The 16,598-nt window shown below is 39.6% G+C and overlaps 1 pseudogene; it reads right to left on the reverse strand.

Annotated features, from left to right (window-relative positions):
• Positions 1-15,690: 15,690 nt before the first annotated feature.
• Positions 15,691-16,074, reverse strand: Gm14630 (annotated as a pseudogene).
• Positions 16,075-16,598: the final 524 nt, after the last annotated feature.

Genomic DNA, 16,598 nt, shown 5'->3' on the forward strand with positions numbered 1-16,598 from the left:
GGGTGGGGGGAGAGGATAGGGGATTTTCAGAGGGGAAACTAGGAAAGGGGATAGCATTTGAAATGTAAATAAAGAAAATATCTAAAAAAAAGAAAAAAATGTACCTAATTCACACCTTCTCTTTTAAAAGTAAAAAAAAAAAAAAAAAAAAAGGAAAAAAATGAAATAGCCTTCTGGATGTGACATGGCCCTAGTCATGAACACACAGCAATTGTGGCTACATACACATAACCTACACACTCACAAACACACACACACACACTGAAAGTAGTAGGGTGTCGACAGAAGGGAGAAGGGGATAAAAGAGGGTAGTGGGGGTGACCATGATCATAATACAATGTGCATACTAATGCAATTGTTAATATGAAGGCTACACTAATGGCCAAAAACAAAATTAAAGAAAATGTAGCACTAACAAAAACATTTAAAAACTGGGCATGGTGATGTACACCGGTCTTCCTAGCACCGGGGAGGCAGAGGCAGGGGGAGCTCTCATGTTTACCATTCAGCCAGCCTACCAGAATCAACAAGGCCCAGGTCCCAGCAAGGAGGTGGATGTAGAGAGCATGAAAATGAAGACTAAGTCCTGATCCTCTTGACACTGTGCACTTGGGTGGGTATTTGGCCTGTCAGATTTCAAATTCCTAATTTGCAAAAGTACCAGTTCCTTTTAATAAGGGAAGGAAATGTCCACAAAGATTAAGTTTAACAAGCATTGGAAGTGTGAATAAGAGGTCTGTTTGAAGATGTCAGGAAATTTGACAAATGAATTAAAACAAGGAAAAGGGGCACTCAGTAGACACAAAGATCCCAGAGAAAAGACAGCATAGACTTGAAGAGGAATAGTGTTTGGGGAAGGACGAATGTAGGACCCAAGAGAGCAGTGGTGTTATGTTGTGATGCCTAGACACCCATGTAATATTTGGTCATCTAGTTCTGAATCTTCTCACCTGTTTCCCCTTCTGGGTCTCTTATTTCCCTGTGTGAAAAGTATAGATGTTCTAGTATTGGTGAGGTTAAGGATTCCAGGTGAAAGAGCTGTGCTAAAGAGGGGCTTTCTGGCATCAGGCTGTCAACCTGCCAGAGGTGATGCTGTTGGCCATGCTGTGAGAAGAAAGACAAGCAGTTGGGATCTTGCAAACTGGGTTTGGGAGACAGCACAGGCAGATGAGTAGTGCCAAAAGGGTTGAGGTGACCATTTGGACAGGAGAATGAGAGGGTCTCTGTAGGCTTAGATTTTTTTAAAACCTACTTTTAATAAGGGCTCTCAAATGTTTCAATCTCCCTTATAGCCCATCATCCAAAGGTAGGGGAGAAAGATGGTAAATTGAACAAGAGGATGTGGACCTGTTTAGAAGTACTTCCTTGGGGTAATTCTAAACACTGTGGTCAGGATACCAGCAGTCTAGTTCAGTAGTTTCAGGATACCAAAACACGAATTGGCATCTGTGGCCCAATCCAGCAGAAACAGTCAGGCCTCCACTGAATTGGCACGAGTCAGTGGGAGTGACCAGGACCAGCAGAGGGACTCAAGGAGAAGTTATCTGCCATGCCTCTCTCAAGGAAGTGGAGACTAGCAAAGATGAAGACATGAGACCAACAAAGGTTGTACAAGTGTGCCTTCACTGTCTGTTGAGTCCTATTTATACTTTCTTCAGACATCATGTGTCCTCCTACAAGTCTTGCCTCAGCAAAACACCATGTGAGGGGGCCTCACTCTGTGAGTCTGTAGCAGCAAAACACCACATGAGTCACCTGACATCACGTGACATCACCAGATACTTCCTCTTCGGGTCATGCCTTCCTTGGTCCTGAAGCTTAGTGAGTACACTAAGGCCTTGCTTTCTAGGACTTTCCTCTCACTCTCTGACCCCAGGTCAGTCTTCTCATGATCATTGAAAGAGAAGTGATACATCTAGAAAGCAGTCTTATAGTGGATGCTCACAGTCAGCTATAAGATGGAACACAGGGTCCCCAATATAAGAGTTAGAGAAAGTGCCCAAGGAGCTGAAGGGGTCTGCAACCCTATAGGTGGAACAACAATGTGAACTAACCAGTACCCCCCGGAGCTCGTGTCTCTAGCTGCATATATAGCAGAAGATGGCCTAGTCGGCCATCATTGGGAAGAGAGGCCCTTGGTCTTGCAAACTTTATATGCCCCAGTACAGGGGAACGCCAGAGCCAAGAAGTGGGAGTGGGTGGGTAGGGGAGTGGGGGGGAGGGTATGGGGGACTTTTGGGATAGCATTTGAAATGTATATAAAGAAAATATCTAATAAAAATAAATAAATAAAAGAAATAATTCCTAAAAAAAAAAATCCCAGTCTTATAGCTACAGTGCCTGCTCCAGTCGACTACCTCCCAGCCAAGCCTGCAGGAAATCGTCATTGGCTGCTACAATCAACAGACATTCGAAGAAGGATCCAGAGACAGTTAACCTGTTTATTTTTTAAATGAATGAATTGAAATACCAATGATCTGGGTTTTTTTCTTTGTCCTGAAACTTACTATGAGCAAAACTCATATAACAACATTCACAGCAAATCATTAGAGAAATTCCAGTTTCTAACTGCAAACACCAGTTAAGCATTTAACATTTATGCTTAGGATTTGCAGCTGATGAGAGAGCAATTAAGACTGGGTTTTATTGAATGCACATGAAATCATTTCTTTTTTCCAGGAAGAAAGGCTTTAGACTTAATTCAGGATCTCACTCAGGTATCTTCTTTGAATAAAACACATTTGCAGGTAAAATTTTAACATGCATACCAACTGCAACATGCTATGTTCATCTCCTTCTCACTCATGAACTTTCATGGAGTAGTCCATAAATCTTTGAATAACTAAATAGCTAAACTTATCAGCTGTTCCACAGAAAGACTGGATTAATTAAATTTCATATTCTGGTGAACTCTATCTGATGGCAATTTAGAACATAGTACCTTTAGTAACCTGTATGTGAAAGCTAGCCCCATGGGAACAACTGAGACTCAGATGCTTCTGCATTCACCTCTTTCAGGGTTATACACATCTCCCCACAACTACCCAGAACTCCAGTGGTCCCTGATTCTTAGCTATAAACTCCTCTGGCTATTTTAACATTCGTCCACCAATACTTTGAAAAATTGCACAGATAATAATTATTAAACAAGGGGATTCTCTTGTTTAGAGAAACATTAAACTTACCCGTCTATGTCCAAGTTCCTTTTCCTGTTACTGTAATAAAATATTGTGGCAAAATCCACTAAAGAAAGAAGGGGTTTATTTTATGTCACAGTTCATAGTACAGCCCATTATGGTGGGAAGATCAAGGCAGCAGGAGGTTGAAGAAGCCGGCCACATCACAACCACATTTACTAATCAGATGGGGATAAGTGGCTGCTCCTGCTCATCTCATTTTCTCCATTTATGCACTCCACATTTCTAGCCAGGGAAAGGTTTCTCCCACAGTAGACTAGTCTTCCAATGTCAATGAAAGCAGTGAAGATATTCCCTTAGAGAGATGCTTAGAGGATAACTCCAAGGTGATTCTAGGTTCTGTTATGTCTACACACTAACCTTACTTAACACTTGTTCAGGGCTATAGCAGACTCCAAAGATACTGCAGGTACACCCCATACCCAATTTCACTTGGTGTTACTTGCCATAGTCAGCCTGTATGGAGATTTCAGCATCCAACCTGCACCCCACCAGAGGAATAAATGTAGGCTTCCAGCAATGGTCCTAGATGATAGCTACAGGTATAAATCTTAGAATTTGAAGATTTAAATTTAAAAAGATTGATATAGTTAAAAGGGGATATCCCCAGTGGGTTTAATAAGTTGTAGGTGTATTAATATTCAGAACAAGGCTGGCAAATGGAAATTTTCAACTGGGAAAATTCTACAGTACTCAGTTGATTAGATGCAATGTTCTTCACTAAAATTTTAAGAGGATTAATTATTATATATATAATTTCGAAATCTCGGGAGTGACTGAAATTATTTGCTTCATTTAAAACAGGATTCAAAACTTCTGATATATAGAAATGCATGTGATTTGCTTAATAAAAATCTTTTAACCAATTAAGTGGAAGGTGATCTTTACAGATATGTCCAGGACTTTTCAGTTATTATGAAAATGTTATCTGACTTACATGAAGGCTTTTGCTGTATGAAGAGGTTATTTGCAATCACTGATGATTAGAATATGTGTATCTCTTAATTTTGTGTTTTCAGGCACAAATTAATAAATTAACTTTCCTACTGGGAAGTGTCTTTAATCAGCACACACCCTGCACTCAGAACAACCCTGGGAACCAGTAGTGTTTTCTTTTTCCTGTAGTGGGAAGCAAATCCAGGACCTCATGGATGGCAGGCAAACACTCTATCAAACTGAGCTATATCCCCTATGTAATGTTTTGATGTTGATTTATGGGATATGGGAATTTAAGTAGATTGCACAGTTCTACTCTAAGAAAAAGTGATGGAACCTAGATTTATTAGATTCTGGAGATGATAGCACACTGCTAACCATTAAAAGTTCCATCACAAATTCATTTACAGGAAGGTAAGGGAACTGATATTATCCACAATAATTAATCTCTGCTCAAGACTCTTTATTGACTTTACATGGGCTTATCTGTTCACTAAAATGAACAAATCATATCCCAGTCAACTACTTAAATACTATATCAGAGTTTTATGTGTAGGTAGATTTGGAAGTAAAATAATGTAATAATTGTTTTGCGAAATGAACTTGACCCATGGTTTATTTAGTTTTTGAAATTTCAACAGTTTTAAGGATATTTGGTCTTTCCCGGACCTCTTTTTTTTCTCTCTTGGTTTGGTGGTTGTAGATGGTTTGATTCTGTTGTTAATGGACAATAAAATCTATAGAGGTTCAGTGAGTTTAAACTTCTGTCCTGGGATATGAATGATCTTGGTATTTGGTTCAAAGGCAATTAAACGTGATGCATGCTATGCTATGCTATGCTATGCTATGCTATGCTATGCTATGGCTCAACAGAGTGTTGGATACTATGGAACAGGAGCTGCAGTTGTTTGTGAGATGCCATATGGGTGTTGAACAATGAAGGAAGTATTCTTCAAATGTCCATTGGATCCCGTGGCTTGATAATATTGCTGATTTCTTCTCTATTCCTACTGACATTTTGCCTACTTCTTTTCAACCAATTAATGATACTAGCTACTGGGTTCTTAAAGTGTGGCTGTGTGTTTGTCTATTATGTTGTAAGTTTTGTTTCATTTTTAAATTCATCCTTAGACCTAAAACGTTTTTATGTGTATGGATATTATGTGTGTTATTATCTATCTTAACATTTCAAAAACTTTATTCTGGGGCTGGGGAGATGGCTCATTGATTAAGTGCATTGGCTGCTCTTCCAGAGGACTCAGGTTCAATTCTCAAAACCCAAATGGCAGCTCCCAACTCTCTGTGACTCAAGTTCCAGAGGATCTGGCACCCTCACAGAGACATACATGCAGGAAAAACACCAATGCACATAACAATGATAGTAATAAAATGAAACTAAATAACATAAAAACTTGGAGGTGTCCACCCCGCCCGGGAGGGCTTTGCCATAGCATCTGGGGAAGCTATCTTCATTCCCGGATTCCGCTGAGACTAGTCTGCTCAGGTGAGAGTGTGGACTACAGAAGCTAACAGCTTCTGGGACAGGCTGAAGCCACAGAGCTTCTGGGTCAGACCCCATTTCAGGCTCCAGACATCCAGGCACCTTCCCTACCAGAGGAGAGGTGTCAGCCCCACCAGGGAGGGCTTTGCCACAGCACCTGAGGGAACAATCTTGGTTCCCGGATCCTGCTGAGACTAGTCTGCGCAGGTGAGAGTGTGGACTACAGAAGCTACACAGATTCTGGGACAAGCCCTGTTTTGGGCCTTCATCTTCTGCCAGGAGGCAGGGCCGAATGCCAGATATCTGTCCACCTTCCCTGCAAGAGGAGAGCTTGCCTGCAGAGAGTGCTCTAACCACTGAAACTCAGGAGAGATCTAGCCTCTCAGGTCTGCTGATAGAGGCTAACAGAATCATGAGAGGAACAAGCCATAACCAGACACAACTATAACAACTAACTCGGAAGATTACCAGATGGCGAAAGGCAAACATAAGAATCTTACTAAGAGAAACCAAGACCACTCACCATCATCAGAACCCAGCACTCCCACCTCAGCCAGTCCTGGGCACCCCAACACACCCGAAAAGCTAGACCTGGATTTAAAAGCATATCTCATGATGATGGTAGAGGATATCAAGAAGGACTGTAATAACTCACTTAAAGATATACAAGAGAACACTGCTAAAGAGTTACAAGTCCTTAAAGCAAAACAGGAAAACACAACCAAACAGGTAGAAGTCCTTAAAGAAAAACAGGATACTGATAAGTGGATATTAGCCCAGAAACTTAGGATACACAAGATATAAGATACAATTTGCTAAACGTATGAAACTCAAGAAGAATGAAGACCAAAGTGTGGACACTTTGCCCCTTCCTAGAAATGGGAAAAAAACACGCATGGAAGAAGTTACAGAGACAAAATTTGGAGCTGTGATGAAAGGATGGACCATCTAGTGATTGCCATATCCAGGGATCCATCCCATAATCAGCTTCCAAACGCTGACACCATTGCATACACTAGCAAGATTTTGCTGTAAGGACCCAGATATAGCTGTCTATTGTGAGACTATGCCGGAGCCTAGCAAACACAGAAGTGGATGCTCACAGTCAGCTATTGGATGGGTCACACGGCCCCCAATGGAGGAGCTAGAGAAAGTACCCAAGGAGCTAAAGGGAACTGCAACCCTATAGGTGGAACAACAATATGAACTAACCAGTACCCCAGAGCTCTTGTCTCTAGCTGCATATGTATCAAAAGATGGCCTAGTCAGCCATCACTGGAAAGAGAGGCCCTTTGGACTTGCAAACTTTATATGCCCCAGTACAGGGGAACGCCAGGGCCAAAAAGGGGGAGTGGGTGGGTAGGGGAGTGGGGGGGGTGGGTATGGGGAACTTTTGGGATAGCATTAGAAATGTAAACGAGGAAAATACCTAATTAAAAAAGAAAAGAAAAACAGGAAAACACACCCAAACAGGTGATAGAAATGAACAAAACCATACTAGACCTAAAAAGGGAAGTAGACACAATAAAGAAAACGCAAAGTGAGGCAATGCTGGAAATAGAAACCCTAGGAAGAAATCTGGAACCATAGATGCCAGCATGAGCAACAGAATACAAAATGTGGAAGAGAGAACCTAAGGTACAGAAGATTCCATAGAGAATATCAGCACAACAACCAAGGAAAATCCAAAATGCAAAAAGATCCTGACTCAAAACATCCAAGAAATCCAGAACACAATGAGAAGACCAAACCTACAGATAATAGGAGTAGATGAGAATGAAGATTTTCAACTCAAAGGGCCTGCAAATATCTTCAACAAAATTATAGAAGAAAAGTTCCCAAACATAAAGAAAGAGATGCCCATGAACATGCAAGAAGCGTACAGAACTCCAAATAGACTGGACCAGAAAAGAAATTCCTCCCGACACATAGTAATCAGAACAACAAATTCACTAAATAAAGATAGAATATTAAAAGCAGTAAGGGAAAAAGGTCAAGTAACATATAAAGGCAGGCCTATCAGAATTATACCAGATTTTTCACCAGAGATTATGAAAGCCAGAAGATCCTGGGCAGATGTTATACAGACACTAAGAGAACACAAATGACAGCCCAGGCTACTATACCCAGCCAAACTTTCAATTACCATAGATGGAGAAATCAAAGTATTCCATGACAAAACCAAATTCACACATTATCTTTCCACGAATCCAGCCCTTCAAAGGATAATAACAGGAAAACAAAACAATACAAGGATAGAAACCAGGTCCTAGAAAAAGCAAGAAAGTAATCCTTCAACAAACCTAAAAGAAGAGAGCCACAAGAACAGAATGCCAAATCTAACAACAAAAATAATAGGAAGCAACAATTACTTTTCCTTAATATCTCTTAATATCAATGGACTCAATTTCCCAATAAAAAGACATACACTAACAGACTGGCTACACAAACAGGACCCAACATTTTGCTGCTTACAGGGAAACCATCTCAGGGAAATAGACAGACACTACCTCAGAGTGAAAGGCTGGAAAACAATTTTCCAAGCAAATGGTCTTAAGAAACAAGCTGAAGTAGCCATTCTAATATTGAATAAAATGGACTTCCAACACAAAGTTATCAAAAAAGACAAGGAGGGGCACTTCATACTCATCAAAGGTAAAATCTTCCAAATGGAACTCTCAATTCTGAATATCTATGCTCCAAATGCAAGGGCAGCCACATTCATTAAAGACACTTTAGTAAATATCAAAGCACACATTGCAACTCACACAATAATAGTGGGAGACTTCAACACCCCACTTTCATTAGTGGAAAGATCGTGGAAACAGAAACTAAACAGGACACAGTGAAACTAACAGAAGTTATGAAACAAATGGGTTTAAGAGATTTCTACAGAACATTTTATCCTAAAACAAAAGGATATAGCTTCTTCTCAGCACCTCATGGTACCTTGTCCAAAATTGACCATATAATTGGTCACAAAACAGGCCTCATCAGATATAAAAATATTGAAATTGTCCCATGCATCCTATCAGATCATCATGGAGTAAGACTGATCTTCAATAACAACATAAATAATAGAAAGCTAGCATTCACGTGGAAACTGAACAACACTCTTCTCAATGATACCTTGGTCAAGGAAGGAATAAAGAAAGAAATTAAAGACTTTTTAGAGTAAAAAGAAAATGAAGCCACAACATACCCAAACTTATGGGACACAATGAAAGAGGAAAACTCATAGCTCTGAGTGCCTCTAAAAAGAAACTAGAGAGACCACATACTACCAGCTTGACAACATGCCTAAAAGCTCTAGAACAAAAGAAAGCAAATTCACCCAAGAGGTGTAGATGGCAGGAAATAATCAAACTCAGGAGCAAAATCAACCAAGTGTAAACAAGAAGAACTATTCAAAGAATCAACCAAATGAGGAGCTGGTTCTTTGAGAAAATCAACAAGATAGATAAACACTTAGCCAGACTCACTAGAGGGCACAGGGACAGCATCCTAATTAACAAAATCAGAAATGAAAAAGGAAGACATAACAACAGATCCTGAAGAAATCCAAAACACAATCAGATCCTTCTACAAAAGGTTATACTCAACAAAACTGGAAAACCTGGATGAAATCAACAAATTTCTAGCCAGATACCAGGTACCAAAGTTAAATCAGGATCAGGTAAATGATCTAAACAGTCCTATATCCCCTAAAGAAATAGAAGTAGTCATTAATAGTCTCTCAAATAAAAAAATCCCAGGGTTTAATGCAGAGTTCTGTCAGACCTTCAAAGAAGATCTAATTCCAGTTCTTCACAAACTATTCCACAAAATAGAAGCAGAAGGTACTCTAACTCATTCTATGAAGCCACAATTACTCTGATACCTACACCACAGAAAGACCCAACAAAGATAGAGAACTTCAGACCAATTTCCCTTATGAATATCAATGCAAAAATACTCAATAAAATTCTCACTAACCAAATCCAGAAACACATCAAAATAATCATCCATCCTGACCAAGTAGGTTTTACTCCAGGGATGCAGGGATGGTTTAATATATGGAAATCCATCAACATAATCCACTATATAAACAAATTCAAAGACAAAACCCACATGATTATCTTGTTAGATGTGGAGAAAGCATTTGACAAAATCTAACACCCATTCATGATAAAAGTCTTAGAAATATAAGAAATTCGAAACCCATACCTAAACACGATAAAAGCAACCTACAGCAAACCAGTAGCCAATATCAAAGTAAATGGTGAGAAGCTGGAAGCAATCCCACTAAAATCAGGGACTAGACAAGGCTGTCTGCTTTCTCCCTACCTATTCAACATTGTACTTGATTCTTCCTAGAGCAATTCGACAATAGGAGATCGAGGGGATACAAATTGGAAAGGAAGAAGTCAAAATATCACTTTTTGCAGATGATATGATAATATATACAAGTGACCCTAAAAATTCTACCAGAGAACTCCTAAACCTGGTAAACAGCTTCAGTGAAGTTGCTGGATATAAAATTAACTCAAAAAAGTCAATGGCCTTTCTCTACACAAAAAAATAATCAGGCTGAGAAAGAAATTAGGGAAACAACACCCTTCTCAATAGTCACAAATAATATAAAATACGTTGGCATGACTCTAACTAAGGAAGTGAAAGATCTGTATGATAAGAACTTCAAGTCTCTGAAGAAAGAAATTAAAGATCTCAGAAGATGGAAAGATCTCTCATGCTCATGGATGGGCAGGATCAATATAGTAAAAATGGCTATCTTGCCAAAAGCAATCAACAGATTCAATGCAATCCCCATCAAAATTCCAATTCAACGAATTAGAAAGGGCAATCTGCAAATTCATCTGGAATAACAAAAAACCTAGGATAGCAAAAACTCTTCTCCAGGATAAAAGAACTTCTGGTGGAAACACCATGCCTAACCTAAAGCTGTACTACAGAGCAATTGTGATAAAAAAAACTGCATGGTACTGGTATAGAGACAGACAAGTAGACCAATGGAATAGAATTGAAGATCCAGAAATGAACCCACACACCTGTGGTCACTTGATCTTTGACAAGGGAGCTAAAACCATCCAGTGGAAAAAAGACAGCATTTCAACAAATGGTGCTGGCACAACTGCTGGTTATCATGTAGAATGCGAATTGATCCATTCCTATCTCCTTGTACTAAGGTCAAATCTAAGTGGATCAAAGAACTCCACATAAAACCAGAGATAGTGAAACTTACAGAGGAGAAAGTGGGGAAAAGCCTCGAAGATATGGGCACAGGGGAAACATTCCTGAATAGAACAGCAATGGCTTGTGCTGTAAGATCGAGAATCAACAAATGGGACCTCAAAAAACTGCAAAGCTTTTTGTAAGGCAAAAGACACCGTCAATAAGACAAAAAGCCACCAACAGATTGGAAAAGGATTTTTACCTATCTTAAAACAGATAGGAGACTAATATCCAACATATATAAAGAACTCAAGAAGGTGGACTCCAGAAAATTAAATAACCCCATTAAAAATGGGGCTCAGAGCTAAACAAAGAATTCTCACCTGAGGAATACAGAATGGCTGAGAAGCACCTGAAAAAATATTCAGCATCCTTAATCATCAGGTGAATGCAAATCAAAACAACACCAGTCAGAATGGCTAAGATCAAAAATTCTTGTTACAGCAGATGCTGGCGAGGATGTGGAGAAAGCAGAACACTCCTCCATTGTTGGTGGGATTGCAAGCTTGTATGACCACTCTGAAATCAGTCTGGCAGTTCCTCAGAAAATTGGACATATTACTACCAGAGGTTTTCACAATACCTCTCCTGGGCATATATCCAGAAGATATTCCAACTGGTAAGAAGGACACATGCTCCACTATGTTCATAGCAGCCTTATTTATAATAGCCAGAAGCTGGAAAGAACCCAGATGCCCCTCAACAGAGGAATGGATACAAAAAATGTGGTACATTTACACAATGGAGTACTACTCAGCTATTAGAAAGAATGACTTTATGAAATTCTTAGGCAAATGGATGGACCTGGATGGCATCATCCTGAGTGAGGTAACCCAATCACAAAAGAACTCACATGATATGTACTCACTGATAAGTGGATATTACCCCAGAAACTTAGAATACCCAAGATATAAGATACAATTTGCAAAACACATGAAACTCAAGAAGAATGAAGACCAAAGTGTGGACACTTTGCCCCTCCTTAGATTTGGGAACAAAACACCCATTGAAGGAGTTACAGAGACACAGTTTGCAGCTGAGACGAAAGGATGGACCATCTAGAGACTGCCATACCCGAGGATCCATCCCATAATTAGCCTCCAAATGCTGACACCATTCCACACACTAGCAAGATTTTGCTGAAAGGACCCAGATATAGCTGTCTCTTGTGAGACTATGCTGGGGCCTAGCAGCACAGAAGTAGATGCCCACAGTCAGCTAATGGATGGATCACAGGGCCCCAATGGAGGAGCTAGAGAAATTACCCAAGGAGCTAAAGGGGTCTGCAACCCTATAGGTGGAACAACATTATGAACTAACCAGTAACTCCCAGAGCTCATGTCTCTAGCTGCATATGTATTAGAAGCTGGCCTAATCGGCCATCAGTGGAAAGTCAGGCCCCTTGGTCTTGCAAACTTTATATGCCTCAGTACAGGGGAAAGCCAGTGCCGAGAAGTGGGAGTGGGTGTGTAGGGGAGTTGGTGGGGGAGGGTATGGGGCACTTTTGGGATAGCATTGGAAATGTAAATGAAGAAAATACCTAATTAAAATAAAATAAAATTTAAAAAAATTTAAAAATAACATAAAAACTTGATTTATCATGTTTGTCTATAGCTTGCCTTAGTGGTTACTCTAGTTATTATAATGTATGTATGTATGTACACATGTGTTTATGTATGCTACTATAATTATTATAATGTATGTACGTACACATGTATGGTGTATGTATTTCTACCATGTATTTGTCTAGAACGTTGAAATTCAGAAAAGGATGTCAGATGCCCTGGAATTGGAGTTATAGCTGCCATGTGGGTGGTGCACAATGTGTCACAAAAGGTCAGAAAAAAGTTTCACTATTTTCCAGATAAGTCATGGTTTTGTGTGGTGATGTTTTCATGGTGATCTTTGATTACATGTGGGCTTTCATATGTGGACTTCCCCTAAAATGAAAAAAGTGGTATAACAAAAGGATAATGTGAGCCAACAGGCCAAAGTTCCTCTTAAGTGACCCTTGAAGCATAATTTATTTGTCATTAGAATAGCCTTTATTTTTCAGTCTCACATAAAGTGCTTTCTCCACCCCTTTTCTTCTTTCTCAAGGCTTCATTTTCATGTAACTTAAGAGACAATCAGGTTAGCAATCTCTTTATTGTCTTTCAGGTAATGACCCAATATTTTCATTTAGGCTTATCTAAGCTGTGAGGACTATTACAGTCAATGGTAAGATTGCCAAAGAACCATTTTGTCTATATTCTGCTATGAGATCTAATAATGGGAGTAATTGATTGAATAATCACAAAAGTAGGAACATTAGGGAGCCATTTTAATGTGGTCTGTGCTGATGTGGTTGAGGCTTCACTGAAGTCAGGGCCATAAGACATTGTGCTTTTCATTTCCAAAACTCAAAGTACACATTTCCACTTTGGTCTTTTATGCAAGAGGCTCTCATTACTATATACACCTGAGGGTTGGGAATCCAGACCATTACAATGCAATTGGACAAAGGAACAAATACCTATCCAAACATGTTTGGTTATATTTTTGTTCTAGTCTGACAAGGAAAGTACCGAGCTTGAAGCTCTGGCAAATGGACTATAAAATGCAAATCCAGTGGTCCTCGGCCTTTAGGTAGCATTCAGTCACTGAGGTGCAGTGTAGACATGCAAGGTTGCATGGAACAGACACCCAAGCTTTATGTCTGTGGGATTTCTTATAGACATACTATTAACATTTTCCCAAGTATAAAACAATTAAATAAAACAGTTGCCAATTAAATCAAATAGTTACCAAACTGTCCTGTTTCAGAGAGTTTGAAAAAAAAATACACGTAACTATTTTTGAAAGAAGTGTGGCCAGCCAGGAGACAGCTGTGAAGAAGCTCACAAAGCAATGTGTCTGTCATAAAAGGACCCATGTCGTTTTTCAAGTACATTATTTTATGTGTATAAGTGTTTTACCTGTATGTATGTATGTATGTATGTATGTGCACCATGTGTGTTCAGTTTCCATGGAAGACAGAAGGGGGCATTGGATTCTTGAAACTGGAGTTACCATGCAGGTTCTTAGGAGAGTAGTTAGTGCTCCTAATCACTAAACCATTTCTTCAGCCCCAAGGACCCAGGATTTGGCTCAGGTCTGTTAGTTACTAGCTGTCTCAGTTAGGATTACTATTGCTCTAAACAGACACCATGACTATGCCAACTCTTATAAAGGTAAACATTTAATTTAATTGGGGTTGGCTTAAAGTTTCAGAAGTTTAGTCCATTCTCATGATGAGAGTTCAAGTAATGAATGTAACCGCTCCGAACTTCAGTTCCTTTATCTGTACAATAGGAAACAATGTGTTTGGAAGTTCAGTAAAAGTTAAAATGAGACTGAATGCAATCAAGCTGCATAAACCCTAAGTAATTTAATCCATTTGACAAATTAAATGTATTGAGTGTGCTTGTCACTTTAAAAAGTACATGATTAGTGGAACCATCAGCCTTTGTCCTGGAAACTTCCACTACAAGGGCCCTGGGAATCAAGGCTGGAACTCACGTCATCAAGCTTAGCAGCAGGTGCCTTTATCTGCTAAGACAACTCACTGCTAAGACACCTCAAAAGGATCCCAGAAGAGTTTACTAAAGAGTCTCTCACCATCTCTATTCAAGATCAGACCAGAAAGCCTTGTTAGTGTGATGGTGTGTGGCAATGGTGTGATAATCATAAATTGGGAAGGAGGAAATTATAATTTTCCTTCACAGGTGATAAGATAGTCTATATACACCCCCACAAACAAACAAAAACAAAACCAACATCCAGATCCCAATCAGTCAGAATAAAGCATATACTGCAGCCTACCTTGTAGTGACTTAAGGCCACTTTATAACCCCACAGCTTATTAGACATGAAAATAAGCTCACATGGTACACCAGAAATTTAACTCCAACCAGCTTATATTCTCAAAGAGGAGGAGCATGTCTTCCCTTCTTTTTTTGCCCCTTCTACTAAAACTACAAAGCTGTGCTCACGATGATAATTTCCCTGGAAATTCAGTGCAGGAGCCTGGATCCTGGAACAGAATCAAAGAGCAAGGCTACTACTACGGTTTGTGTGTAAAATGTTCCACACGCACGTTTTGGTTCTTGGTCCCCAGATAGCAGTACTATTTTCCGGAGGTTGTAGAAACTTGAGGAAGTGTGAACTGCCTGGAGTAAGTAGGTCACTGGGGCTGGGTCCTTCAGTATGTATGTCACTTACTTCTTCCTGTCTCCACCCCTGTTTCCTATCCAATCTGAAGTGAGCAGGTTTCTATTGTCTCACATTCCAGATGCCATGTCCTGCCCAAGAGCATTGAGTAAAGAGACCATGAACTAAAGCCTTTGACAATATGAGCCAAAATAATTCCTTTTAAGTTGTTCTATCAGGTATTTGGAAAAAAAAAACTGATAGAGCCACCAAAGCAACCCAGACATTTAGGTATTAAAGAATCTTTCATTCAGAATCCTCTTTTGTTTAAAATGTTTTTTATTTAACTACATTGATTCTCAACTATCACAGTGAGTTAGATTGTGTAAATAGTAGGACTTGGAAGATAACAATAAAACATGCGCCTTTACAGAAAGAGGACTTCAACTGTAGTCATTTATAATTCCTCTTAAGAAAAGCAGACTCACACCCTTATAGTGGTAGATGTCTATAAACCAAAACTTGGGGTTCTGAGGCAGAAAGATGGGGAGTTTCAGGTCAACTGTGAGTTTCAGTCTGGAACTCTAGTCTCAGCACCTCTTTTTTCCCCCCAAGTTTCAGGGATTTATTCATCAGTGTCATAAACTTCCCCCTAAAAGTCAACCTGATTTCATGCATTCAGAGACATATTTCCTGCTTAAGTGGAAAATTGTGTGGATGGCTTCTGAAATACCTTCATTATAAGCAGCTTTACAGTGAACTTCATAGTTTAGAAGTCTGGGCCTTCTTTCTTCAGTTTGCTGTAGTCCACAATGACTGAGTAGAACTTCTATTGTTCATTGGGACCCAGCTTGTTCCAAGGCTCTGGGTTGTTCTTCCTGTCCCAGGTGACATCTGGATTGAACAATGCCAAGCGCATCACACACAGTGCTGCTCCAGTACCCCCGGCTCCGATAAATATGAAGAGAGAGATCAAGCTGGGATGCTTCTTGGCTTGCCCGATGATCTGGCGGAGCATGTTTGTGGCACAGGCCTACCTACACAGAGAGAGAAGATCAGGAGACACACTAAGCCACTTCAGCAACCTAGCTGGCTCAGCACCTCTTCCAAATAAAACTTTTAAAGACTTCAGTATCTAGAAATGTACTAAAGATGCAATTATAGTCTTATACTACCTGCCCAAATTCTCCAGTCTATTGTAGCCTCTACCCTTCTCTTTTGCATAATTGATAATGGTTAGTCTTAATGAAACATGATTATCTGGCCATTTTAATTAAAGAAAAACTCTCAAGTATACAAAGGTATGTAAAATAGTTTAATGAACTCTTATCATCCAGTCACAACATTACCACCTCATTGGCTAATTTGATTCCTCTTGCAATTTATTTATTCACCTTGAAATCATTTTAAGTAAATACGATATTTCATATCATTTTAGAAAAGTATACTTATTTTTGTGTGGTTTTTTTTTTGTTTGTTTGTTTTTTCAAGACAGGGTTTCTCTGTATAGTCCTGGCTGTCCTGGAACTCACTCTGTAGACCAGGCTGGCCTCAAACTCAGA

The sequence above is a fragment of the Mus musculus genome, chromosome X (genome assembly GCF_000001635.26).
Source record: "Mus musculus strain C57BL/6J chromosome X, GRCm38.p6 C57BL/6J".
In the NCBI taxonomy this organism is placed as follows: domain Eukaryota; kingdom Metazoa; phylum Chordata; class Mammalia; order Rodentia; family Muridae; genus Mus; species Mus musculus.